Here is a 12,917-nt window from a genome sequence, read left to right as displayed (position 1 = left end):
CGTAATATATAAAATACTTCATATCTATGTGTAAGATGAAAGTAACTATGCACTCACCTGAAAAAGGTGGTGATTCTACACTCGGACAGCGCTTCGATACTCTCAAAACAATTTTCCTTCGATAAAACCTAGTATCAATACCACTAGGGTTTAGTCTAACGATAATTGTGACTATTTAATAGTCTGACTATTATTACTATTATATAAATGTTAAATAACACTCAATATAACTCATAATAATATCCCAAATAATTATTCTAAGGACCTAATAACACTACTATAATTATTTGAAAGCTATATTAAAAATTGTGTAAGGGTAGTTCACTTACAGCAAATTTTAAAGAAAACCAAGCTTTGCTCGTAGTAGCGTTTCCGAAACTGAAAGTCCCTTTTTCTTGGGACTCTGGGAGCCTCGGGGCTTCCTTAGGGTGCTAAGGGATCACCTAGGCTTAGGGGAGGGTTAAACCCCTTAGAGAGAGAAAGATCTTAGAGAGAGAGTGAAGAAAGGTGTGAAAAATCCGGAGACCCTCGCATCTATTTATAGGGGCCAACAGCCTCGGTTACGTTGGGCGTCCAGCAGTCTACGCGGGGTGTAGGCTTCGGATAAGGGAGCCAGGTGGATCCAACTGTCTTGCATTCGGAAAGGATAAGAACTGAAGTACGTTGCGCGTACTTGGCCTCGGACGCAGGGCATAGCGAGGGGCGACGTGTCCCCCTCCAATGCGAGACGGCCCTGAGACTGCCACGTCATCACTTTCGCATCAGGTCTCACAAATTCAACGTTCTTTATATCCACGTGAAGGTGGGAACGTACTCTACAACTTTCGTTTAGACTTCGTCGGCTAATTTTGACTTTATTCTAAAAGTTACATTATTAACAAGCCGGGACAGGATTGGTCCGTTAAATTCTCATAACTTCTTCATCCGACGTCCGTTTTCGCCCATCTTTTTCTCGTTATGCTACTCTTAACAAGATCTTCGATTCTCTTTTAGGTTGTGTTGGCTAAAAACCGTTTGATCTAATATTCGAATTTCGGGTTGTACACTGCTAAGTCGAAACTTCGAAAATCATAACTTCTTAATACGAAGTCAGATTTGGGCGTTCTTTTTATGGACACACTCGGTTTAACGTATTCTATGGCTATCGTTTAGAACGCTAAGGCTAAAACTCGCTCTATCGTAAACTCACTATTTACCCCCCCCCCCCCCCCGGTATTGTGCTGGTTCCGTCGCGAAATTTCAATGTTTCATAACTTCTTCGTTATAACTCGGATTTTTGGCGTTCTTTATATCCCCAGAGTCCTTGTTTTGACCACTACAACTTTATGTAGAGATATTGGGCTTATCTCACACTTCAGGTTTGACGTTTATTTTATTCTTTATTTATTAAACATTTATACATACATAATAAGCAAAAAAATCACATAATTCACATAATACTCAAATATTTCATCTTTATTACTTCAAAATGAGTTACAATAGTTGACCTAGACTATTACATTGTCAAAAATGCTTAGTCCTGAAGCCCGGGCGTTACATCGCCTCCTTCGATGCTTTGTTCGTTATTATGTACTCTGATTCGCATGTTGATCATCCACGGTCTCCTCCTTGGAGCTTTTCCAAGTCACTGCTCCTCCATTTTGGGTAAACACCCAGCTCGGTTGAGAGCGGGAGTTATCTCTATCAGTTTGAAAGTTGGTGTCACTATACCCTGTCATTCTCTAGTCATTACTCCCACCAAGTATAAGGACCCAGTCCTTATTCCTTTTCAGGTACTTAAGAATGTTCTTAACTGCTGTCCAGTAAGCTCTACCTGGGTTCCCTTGATATCGGTTAACTATGCTCAACGCAAAAACCACATCAGGGCAAGTACATGTCATAGTGCACATGATCGAGCCAACGGCTGAAGCATCTAGCACTCGACTCATTTCCGCTATCTCGACATCGATACCCATACTCTGAGTATTACTCAGCTTGGTATTGCTCTAGATTGGTAGCTCCTCTTTCTTGGAATTATCCATGCTAAACATTTTAGCATGTTGTCCAAGTAAGTACTTTGACTAAGTCCTATTAGTCTTCTACTCTTATTTCTCAAAATCCTTATCCCCAAAATATAAGTAGTTTCCCTAGATCCTTCATAGCAAAACATTTCCCAAGATATGACTTAACTTCCTGCAAGGTTGGAACATTATTTCCTATGACCAATATGTCATCGACATATAATACTAGAAAGATAACTACACTCCTACTAGCCTTGACATACACACATGACTCATCCTCACTTCTAGAGAAACCAAACTCTTTGACTTTCTTATCGAAGTAAAGATTCCATCTCCGAGATGCTTGCTTTAATCCATAAATGGATGTCTCAACCTTGCACACTCTATTGGGGTATTTAGCATCCACAAAACCCTCTGGATGACACATAAACATCTTCAGCCAGCTTCCCATTAACGAAAGAGGTTTTGACATCCATCTGTCAGATTTCATAATCATGAAACGAAGCAAGAGCTAACACAACCCTAATAGACTTGATCTTGGCCGCTTGTGAGAAGGTCTAATCATAGTCAACCCCCAGGGTTTGAGTAAATCCTTTCGCAACCAGTCGTGCCTTGAGCGCATGCACCTTTCCATCCATGTCGGTGTTCTTCTTGAAGATCCATTTGCACCCAACTGTCTTTCGACCTAGTAAATTGTCAACCAAGTTCCAAACTTGATTGTCATACATGGACAATATCTTGCTTTCTATTGCCTCTTTCCATTTTGCAGACTTAGGGCATACCATGGGTTCCTTGTAGTTAAGAGGCTCATCCAAATTTACCAGTGTACTATCACTGATAAACATATCACTTTCCGTAGTAATATGAAAACCATAAAACTCCGGTGCCAGTCTTACTCGAGAGGAACGTCTCAGAGGTAATTGCTCGCCAATCGGATCAACAAGACTCACTTCCTCTGGTTGAGCATCAGTGTTAGGTTCCTTCATCACTTGACTCTTGAATCTCTGCAAGATCAATTTACCTCCCACTGTCCTCCTTTCATATGAGTTCTCTTTCACAAAAAACCCTATCCTCGCTACGAAGATCACATTGTCACTAGGTCTATAGAAAAGATATCCAAAAGGTTTCTGTGGGTAGCCAATGAAAATACACTACTCACTACAAGGTTAAAGCTTGTTGTGAGTCTCTCATCTTATGAAATCTTTACAAACCCAAACCTTGATATGTGCCAACGAGGGAACCTTCCCTATCCATATCTCATGAGGTGTTTTGGCAACCTTCTTAGTTGGGACTAGATTAAGGATATGGGCGACAGTCTCTAAGGTATATTCCTAGAATGAGATTGGTAGCAAAGCTCGCTTCATCATGGAACGAACCATGTCCAACAAGGTTCGATTGCGCCTCTGAGACACACCATTAAGTTATGGTGTCTTAGGTGGTGTCAATTGTGAAACAATTCCATATTCCTTAAGATATTCGTGGAACTCGATACTAAGATACTCACCACCCCTATTGGATCTGAGCATCTTTATCTTCCAACCAAATTGATTCTCCACTTCTTGCTTAAAATATTTGAACTTTTCAATGCTTTCTGACTTGTGTTTGATTAAGTAGATATATCGATACCTACTATAATCATCGGTAAAAGTCACATAGAAGCGGTTAGCATCCCTTGTAGTGGATCTGAAGGGACCACACATGTCTATGTGTATGAGACCCAACAATCCCTCACCTCTTTCACACGTACCAGTGAAAGGTGATTTAGTCATCTTTCCAAGTACACAAGATCCAGACGTGTCATCCGATTTTAGATCAAATGACTCCAAAACTCCATCCTTTTGGAGTTGAGCTTTGTGCGTCTTGTTGACATGTCCAAGACGACTAACAATGCCACAAGCATGCCTTGTCTAAACCATTAGTCGAATAAATATGCAACACATTATTTCCTAAGTTATCTACAACCATCACATTTTCATATACACCATTACAAGGCAATGCTTCAAAATAAAATAAACCATTATAATAAGCATTAATAGAACCAACTTCATTATTAAATGAGAATCTAAATCCTTGTCTGTACAAACCATGAAAATATATAATATTCCTCGTCATCTCTGACGAGTAGCAAAATTCATTCAAATCTAACCCTAACCAACTATTAAGCACTAAAGAGTAAACTTCGATCTTGGTAACATGAGACAACTTCCTATTGCCCATAACCAAGTTCATCTTCCCATGCGCCACACCCCTTCTTTTTATCCCCGACAAATCAGAATAAATGTGAAAACCCCATCCTGTATCAAGGACCCAAGAATTAGCATGTGATGAGTTATTAGATAGAATAGTATAAATACCTACGAAGGAAGATTTTATCTTCCCATCCTTGATGTTCCACAAGTATCTCGGGCAGCTACGTTACCAATGCCCTTTTCATGATAATGGATGCACATTGTTTCTTTAGGATCGGATGAGGGAGTGGCAGAACCAGTTTTACCTTTGGGTCCATTGGAAGAAGATCCATCATGGGACTTTCCCTAGTGGTTCTTAGAGGGAGCTTTCCTCTTTTTCCCTTTTCCATGACAAATAGCAAGGACTGGGGCAACAGCAGTAGGAGCGGACTCGACACATTTGCCTTTCAATCCATTTTCAGCAGTTCTCAACAAACCATGAAGTTTGCTCAAATTGACTTCCTACTTGCTCATATGATAAGTCATCTTGAACTGATTATAGCAAGGAGGTAAAGAGTGTATGAGTATATCAATATCCAACTCTTCATCAAAGTTGACATTCAACTTGAGTAAACGATCCACATACCTTTGCATTCTTTGCAAGTGGGTTGTGATGGACTCTCTATCCCTTATCTTGGTTGTTATGAATGAGGTAACAATCTCGTACCTTCCTTGACGTATACTTTGATGGTACTTTTCCATCAAGTCCTGGCACATCTCGTAAGGCCAGTAGTCCTCATAGAGCCCCAATAGCCCAGGAGTCATAGTGCCTACCATAATACACGACACCTTTGTCGCGCCCTTTTCGTGAGCCCTATACTCGGTAAATTCTTCAGGAGAAACGTTGGTTTCATCTATCTCTTTGAGTTCTTTGTCAAGGATGTATTCTTTCTCCTTGAATTTCAAGGCCATTCGACTATTGCGAATCCAATCATTGAAATTGGATCCATCGAAGGTGATCCTCGCACAAGTGTTCATAAGAGAAAAAGGGGTCTAACACCTATCCAAGAGTTACTTGTGAAGCTTAAAAAGAGGGATATAGTGAGAAGAAGAAGAAGAAGAAGAAGATCCAACAAACCAAGCCCTCGTTCTTGAACTTGACCATCTTGTGGACAGTGGTAAGTCTTCAAGATTCAAATTTTATCTTAGAATATGGCTCGATCTTGAGTTTACTCTTCATTTTCTATGATTCCTATTGATTGCATGCATGGGATTCACAAAGTTTGCAACTATATGGATCTCCAGGGAAAAATAGTCCCAACGTGGGCTAGATCTAGCTGTTGATCAAGCAAGGATGCCACACAAGAGTTTTTAGAGAATATTTCCCTTTTTTGTCCATTTTGACCTAAAGAAATGCATTGGACATGCATGTCCATAAAGCCTCCATCTTTGGAACATTTTGAGGACTAGAAACTCCTCTGGAAAGGAGAGATTCCAGATATCTCAGGTTTGGGAATGCATGGAAATACTTTTGGAACTTTTCAACCTTTGATAAGGGCCTTAGAGAATTCAGAGTGATTCTAGAGGGTAAAGTTGGAAACATTATCCCTCTAGACACCTTACGGTTTCAGATCTAAGCCATGGAGTCCCTGCATTCGGTGAATCATCATAATGAGCAAACAGGGAGGGGGACTCGATGAGTTGCCATATCAACTCGACAAGTTGAAAGAGGTTTCCACGTCTACTGGATATTGAGTGAGCTCGTCAATTTGAGGAAACGACTCGGCGAGTTGGCTAGGGTTTGTTCAGGTTTCTGGACTCAGTAGGAACTCCACAAGTTGATAGATACACTCGGCGAGTTAGGGTCAAGATGGACTGTTGACCCTGACTTTGACCAGGGTTGACCAAAGTTGACTTTTAGGGTAGTTATGGGATTATGACAATTAATCTTATGATGCTTATAGGAAGTTGAGTTGGAGCTGCGGGTTGGAACATATTGAATCTTAACTTGTCAGCACATCATTCATGAGAGGTGAGTCTCCTCACCATGCCAATGGGTCGAAGGCAGCAAGGTCAGCCCATTATTTGTTACATATGTGCTATTGGGTTATGTGATATGTGATGTACTAGTTGTATCTATGAAACTTGTATGGAAGACCTCGGGGGTTCGCGAGGCACTTAGGTATAAAACCGTGGAAGGTTTCCACGACATCCTAAGCAAAGACCTTGGGGGTTCCCGATGCACTTAGGTGTAAGACCTTGGAGGGTTTCCCTGGAATCCTAGGTCAAGACCTCGAGGGGTTCCCAAGGCATTGGGCTAAGACCATGTGGGGGTTCCCATGGCACCCGAAGTAAGACCCTGGAGGGTTTCTAGGGCTTCCAAATATGTTCATATGTATGAATTATGTGATATGTGTAGCTTTTATGGCTAATATGGTATGTGTTATATGGATTGTATATGCGGTATGCTCTGGGGAACTCACTAAGCATTAGCTTACAGTTTGTGGATTTGTATCAGGTACTTCTGATCCTAAGGGCAAGGGTAATGCTTGATGGCGCATCGTGCACTCCTTCAGAGATTTTATCTGACACACTGATGTTTTGAAATAAAATTCTAATTGATATGAGCTTTGAAAACAATTGTATTTGGATTTCGTGGTTTATGGAAATGAATTTTGGCTAATCAAAAATGAAAATATTCTTTTGAAAAATTAGGTTCTTACAAGTTGGTATCAGAGCCTTGGTTTGAGGGATTCGGGCACACCCTCGGGTGTGTCAGGGCTCAAACTGAGGAAATGGTTAAATTGTTTTCAAATAATAAATAAAAGTCAAAAATTTTGAAGTATGGAAAAGAGGAGTGCAACGCGTGTGATCATCCAATCCAAGTAAGTGTTTACCCAATATGTTAGCCATGTTATACTGATATGTGAATTATGATAATCGTATGAATCTTGCTACGTGTATGCTTTCTAAATTGTATATGGTTAGGGTCTTATAGCCTCAGAATGATTGATTTGGCCTTATTTCATGTTCCTTGTTTGGTTGTGGTCTTAGGGTAGAGTCTATTATTCGAAAGTCTATTTGATCCTTTTTTGTGTATAATTTGCATGCATAAGACAACCTGTTATGATTGATATGTGTAGAGAAAATATTAGGATAGCCTAGGATTTAAGGTATAAAGTAGCCTATGAGATATGGTTTGTTTTGGGGACAAATTAGGGTTATCAAGTATAGCCTTGGGAAAGGTACTTCTAGGTGTGGAAGGTAGTATTGGGCCCGTACTACTAAAAGCATTGGACCTGTACCCGAACTAATGATAGACCTAGAAACTCTAAGGAGGACCGGTGTGGGAGGATTTCCTCTGTTGATATCTTGATCATTATATTTTTTGATATTGTTGTACAATATGGTGGTTACATGATTTAGAGGAGGAGGATCAGGATCGAGGGCAGGATCTTGGTCTAGGTCAGGCGACACTACTGAGCCCATTGACGAGAGGTTGCATGAGCGCAACACATTTAAGGTTACGAGGGGCATCCTTGACCCTACCCCCAATTATCTTTGGTATGGTAAAGGAGGGTAAGATGGAGATCATAGAGGAGAGGCTCAGGGAATTCAAAGCTGAGATTGTTGCGGGCCAGTTCAGGGCCTAAACTACTTCGTTTCGGGAGTTCAAGGTGTGTAAGGTGCCATAGTTTTTCGGGATCAGGGACCCCATTGTTAGCCGACACAGGGTGCCGGATATCGAGAACGTCCAGCGCAGAAGTTCTTGTCTTGATGCGGTAAAGGTGGGTTTTGATTCGTGTATGATGAGAGATAGAGCCTGAGACTGGTGGGGAGAGGTAGCGAGTTAGGTGGGAGCATCCAGTGTGGCTGAGATGACATAGGCCGAGTTTGTTCGGTGATTTGATCTGGAGTTTGCACCATCGATCGAGGTGCAACAACTAGTGAGGGAGTTTCATGACTTGCAACAGACCACTGAGACTGTGGCAGAAATCACCACCAAGGTCCGGTAACGAGCATTGTTGATTCCTCAATATGCCACCGATAAGGATATAAGGAGGAAGAGGTATCATTCCATATTGAGGGATGATATTCGGCAGTTTGTGAGCTTCACAGGGTGAAAACCCCTAAATGAGATGGTAGAGAAGCCCCGTGAACTGGAGATGGAGCTGGACTTCCGCACCAAGTGGAAGTCTGAGCAGGCGCAGACAACAGTAGGTCAAGCTAAAAAGCCTAAGACCTCAGACTCATTTAGTAAGGGCCAGTAGGGTTGGGGTCAGTGTGCCAAGTGTGAGAGATCACATGGGGGAGCATGTCGAGGGCAGGGCACGGTGTGTTATACTTGTGGTTAGCTGGTCCACGTGAGCAGGGATTGCCCCAAGAAGGGCTTGATTTGTTTCCGGTGCAACCAGATCGGCCACAAACAGGTTGATTATCCGAAGTTTCAGGGAGGGGGAGGAGCAGTAGGAGTGCCTGAACCCGCCACACTAAGAATCACAGATGGCCTCCCTGCTAAGGCGGATGCTCCAGCGGTGAAGAGTCGCACATTTATGCTGACTACCGAGGAGGCTTGGGTAGTGCCAGACGTTGTAGCTAGTACGTATTCTGTTATCCCGATTTATATTTATTTTCATTTCTTATGTGTGTATTATGCTTTTGTATAGGGACCTTTTTGGTCAATGGTATGCCTGCCCATGTATTATTCGACTGGGGGGCTACCCGATCACTCGTGTCTCTTGCGCTTTGCAAGAAGTTCCGAGATGCACTGGGAACTTTGGATTCCCCACTCGAGGTAGAGATTAAAGATGATCGCACTGTGAGTGTTGCGAGGGTGTATAAGGATTGTGTCCTGAATGTTGTTGGGGAGAGGTTTCGTGTTGATCTAGTACCGATACCGCTACGAGGACTAAAGGTTATTGTTAGGATGGACTGATTAGGGGCCAATGGGGCCATGATCGACTATGAGCACCAACTGGTGAGGGTTAGAACCCCAAGTGGGGGAGAACTAGTTATTCATGGTGAGAGGGCCTTACAGAGGCCGACCCTTTGTTTAGCCGCGAGGGCTAGGATATTACTCTATCAGGGTTGTTTGGGGTTTTTGGCTTATATCTACGATACAAGGGTTGAGACCACGAGGGACATGGACAACGTTCTGATTGTACAGGAGTTCTGGGATGTCTTTCCTGAGGAGTTACCAGGGGTGCCTCCGGAGAGGCAGGTGGAGTTTCGTATCGATTTGGTGTTGGGTGCCGCTCCGATAGAAAAGGCACCATACTGAATAGCTCCACCTGAGATGCAAGAGCTATCTACACAGCTTCAGGAGCTACTGGACCGAGGGTTTATTCGTCCGAGTAGTTCCTCGTGGGGAGCTCCGATCATGTTCATGAAAAAGAAGGATGGATCACACAGGATATGCATTGATTATCGAGAGTTGAACAAACCAACGGTGAAGAACTGTTATCCGTTACTGAGGATTGATGATTTATTCGACCAGCTGCATGGTTAATCTTGGTTTTCCAAGATTGATCTCCCGTCGGGATACCACCAGATGAGGATTCGAGATGAAGACATACCGAAGACAACTTTTAGGACACGATATGGACATTATGAGTTTGTGGTGATGCCATTTAGGCTCACTGATTCCCCAGCAGCATTCATGGATCTCATGAACAAGGTATGTAGACGGATGCTGGATTGGTCGATGATCATTTTTATCGATGATATCTTGGTCTATTTTAAGACCAAGGAGTAGCACGAGCAGCATCTAATGGAGGTATTGAAGACCCTAAGGGCGGAGAGGTTGTATGACAAGTTCTCCAAGTATTACTTTTGGCTGCGACACGTATAATTTTTGGGGTACATCATCCATCAAGAGGGAATTTCGGTTGATCCGACCAAGGTTGAGGCTGTGATGCGGTGGGAAGTACTAAAGAATGCTTCCGAGATCCGTAGCTTCTTGGGTCTAGTAGGGTATTATCGGAGATTCATCCAGGATTTCTCCAAGATTGTTGTGCCCTTGACCCACTTGACCAATAATAATGTGACATTTCGATGGGGGACTGATCAACAGTTGGCTTTTGAGACCCTGAGGCAAAAGTTATGCGAGGCTCCGATTCTAGCTCTACCCAAGGGGTTAGATGATTTGGTGGTGTACTGTGACACATCGATTTCAAGGTTAAGTGCAATACTGATGCAGAGGGGGTATGTGATAGCATATTCCTCGAGGCAATTAAAGCATCACGAGGTGAATTACCCCACCCACGACCTGTAATTGGGGGCAGTGGTGTTTGACCTCAAGATTTTGAGGCACTACTTGTATGGAGTATGGTGCACCATCTACACTGATCACAAAAGTTTGAAGTATTTGATGGATCAGAAGAACCTCAACATGAGATAGAGGAGGTGGTTGGACATACTTAAGGAATATGATTGTAAGATCCTGTACCATCCCGGAAAGGCCAACGTGGTGGCCGATGCCTTGAGCCGCAAGGCAGCAGGTTCCCCAATTGGGAACGCTTGTTTGAGGATGATTGTGATCTCTCCATTGTTAGATATGATCAAAGAGGCTCAAGTGGATGGTTTGAAGAGACAAAATTGGAATTAATATATTATAAGTTCTAATATATTAGTACATTATAAGTTCTAATATATTAATATATGGGTAGACCTTTTGTGAGAAGAGGATATTTTTGACATATTAATATATTATAAGTTCTAATATATTAATATGAATCATATTATTTAATTAGTATTGATCAAGAATTAATTTGGAATTAATTTAGTGATCAAAAGAGACTAATTAAATATATGGGGATTGATTGTGTAAATCAGTCATTCTTACATATGTGGGCTTATGATCCATGATTCCTTATGTTGGGTTTAACCCATGTGGTGACCCATGGATACTCCATGGAGGTTAAAACCCATGGAGCATAAGGAATGGGTAAAGTCATAAGTTACATGGTGTAACCCTAATAGTCACACTATATAAAGACCGAATTGGTTGGTGAAATTGGCACTAGTGTACACACAAGAGGGCAAGCCGATATCTAGAGTCCATGTATCTCTTCTCATGGTTATTCCAAATTTAGGTGATGTTGTGTGAACCATTTAAGGTATCGCACTTGGGGCATTAGGCTCTTGAGCTCCATGGAATCAAGCTACAACAAAGAGGTATGTAATTCTACTATAATTTATATTATATGTACTTCATATTATGCTAGTTAAAACAATACCTTGGAAATTTGATATTTGCATGTATAATAGAGAAAACATAGATCCAAGGTATTTAGGGTTGCATGTACACCTTAGGAGTGTTAGAATGCTCAAAACCCAACATTGGTATCAGAGCCTAGTGCCCAACATTGGTATCAGATCCAAGGTATTTAGGGTTTCATGTTATACTTTCTGAAAAGTGCTAAAAAATCAAATTTTTTGTTGTCTGGATAGTAGACTCGCCGATTTCATAAAGGGACTCGACGAGTCCATGAGTTAAACCATCCAACTCGTCGAGTTGGTTCATGCACTCGACGAGTTGGCCCCTTGACATCATATTTTTGAGTTTTTTGGCTGGAATTAGACTAGGAACATTACCCTAAGCTGTTTTTGAACTTATAAACCCGTTTTTGATGCGGTAATGTTCATGCTAATCCAATTTCAAAGATAATTGTCAATAGATTCATGTTTTGTATTAGTTTGAGGATTAGGCTAATTATATGAAAATGTTTAATTTGAATTATCTTGTTCTTATGAGTTAGCTTAGATTAATAGAAAAGTTATGTGATAATGTGTTTTCAATCCAAATTGATCTAAAAGTTGTTTATAAAATGTGTTTTTGTAACTTGTCCTCAAGTTATATAAAAAGTCACATTTATGATTTTTAACATTCATAGAATTTCCAAAGAGGTTATGAAAATGAAGAGTCTTATTTTCTTAAATGTTTTTAAAGTCTTCCATAACTTGTCCTCAAGTTATGGAACTTGAAGAGTTTTTCATTAAAACTACTTTAAGCACATAAGTTATGAAATTGAAAAGTTTTTTGAATTCTTCAAAAATTGCATTCAAGTTTTGGAATTTGTAAAGTTTCCCCATGAATAGTTTAATTCCAAGTTAAGCCCTTAGAGTTTTAAAAGTTAAAATTCAATCCTTATACTATTATAATATTAATATTTAATAGTTATATATATATATATATATATATATATATATATATATATATATATATATATATATATATATATAAGAACAAAGTCAGTCTCACTGTTAGTAGGCCTCATTCACGAAGTCGGTCTATAAGGGGGGGGGGGTATAAGGTTACTTCCTATAAAATGACAGTTTAATGGGTGCCCACTCTCACCCACTGCTTCCTTGACTGGTGGAGGGTCATTAGTTGAACGGGTTTGACAGGACTATAATTCTCCCTTCATTAAAAGTATAATGATAAATACTAAATAACTAAACTTTATTAAATTCCCAATCTTAGTTACTTAGGAAAATGTGAAATTGGTGCTAACCTATGAAATTACACTTTGTACCTTACCATGTCGTTGGTGGAGTGTGTGTGGCTAACCGACACACTAACATGGACTACTAAGAGTGAAAAAGGGTGACCCAATGTTTAGCATAGATCGATGGAGTGCGTGTGGGTAACCGGCACATCTATTTAGTGATAAATATTAAGGGTACCAAGTATATTTGCATGGTTATTCACACCTTGTTTTGTGATCCTCGGCATCCCAGTCACAAA

The sequence above is a fragment of the Lactuca saligna genome, chromosome 5 (genome assembly GCF_052625555.1).
Source record: "Lactuca saligna cultivar CGN05327 chromosome 5, ASM5262555v1, whole genome shotgun sequence".
NCBI classification, from domain to species: Eukaryota; Viridiplantae; Streptophyta; class Magnoliopsida; order Asterales; family Asteraceae; genus Lactuca; species Lactuca saligna.
This window is presented reverse-complemented; position numbering follows the sequence as displayed.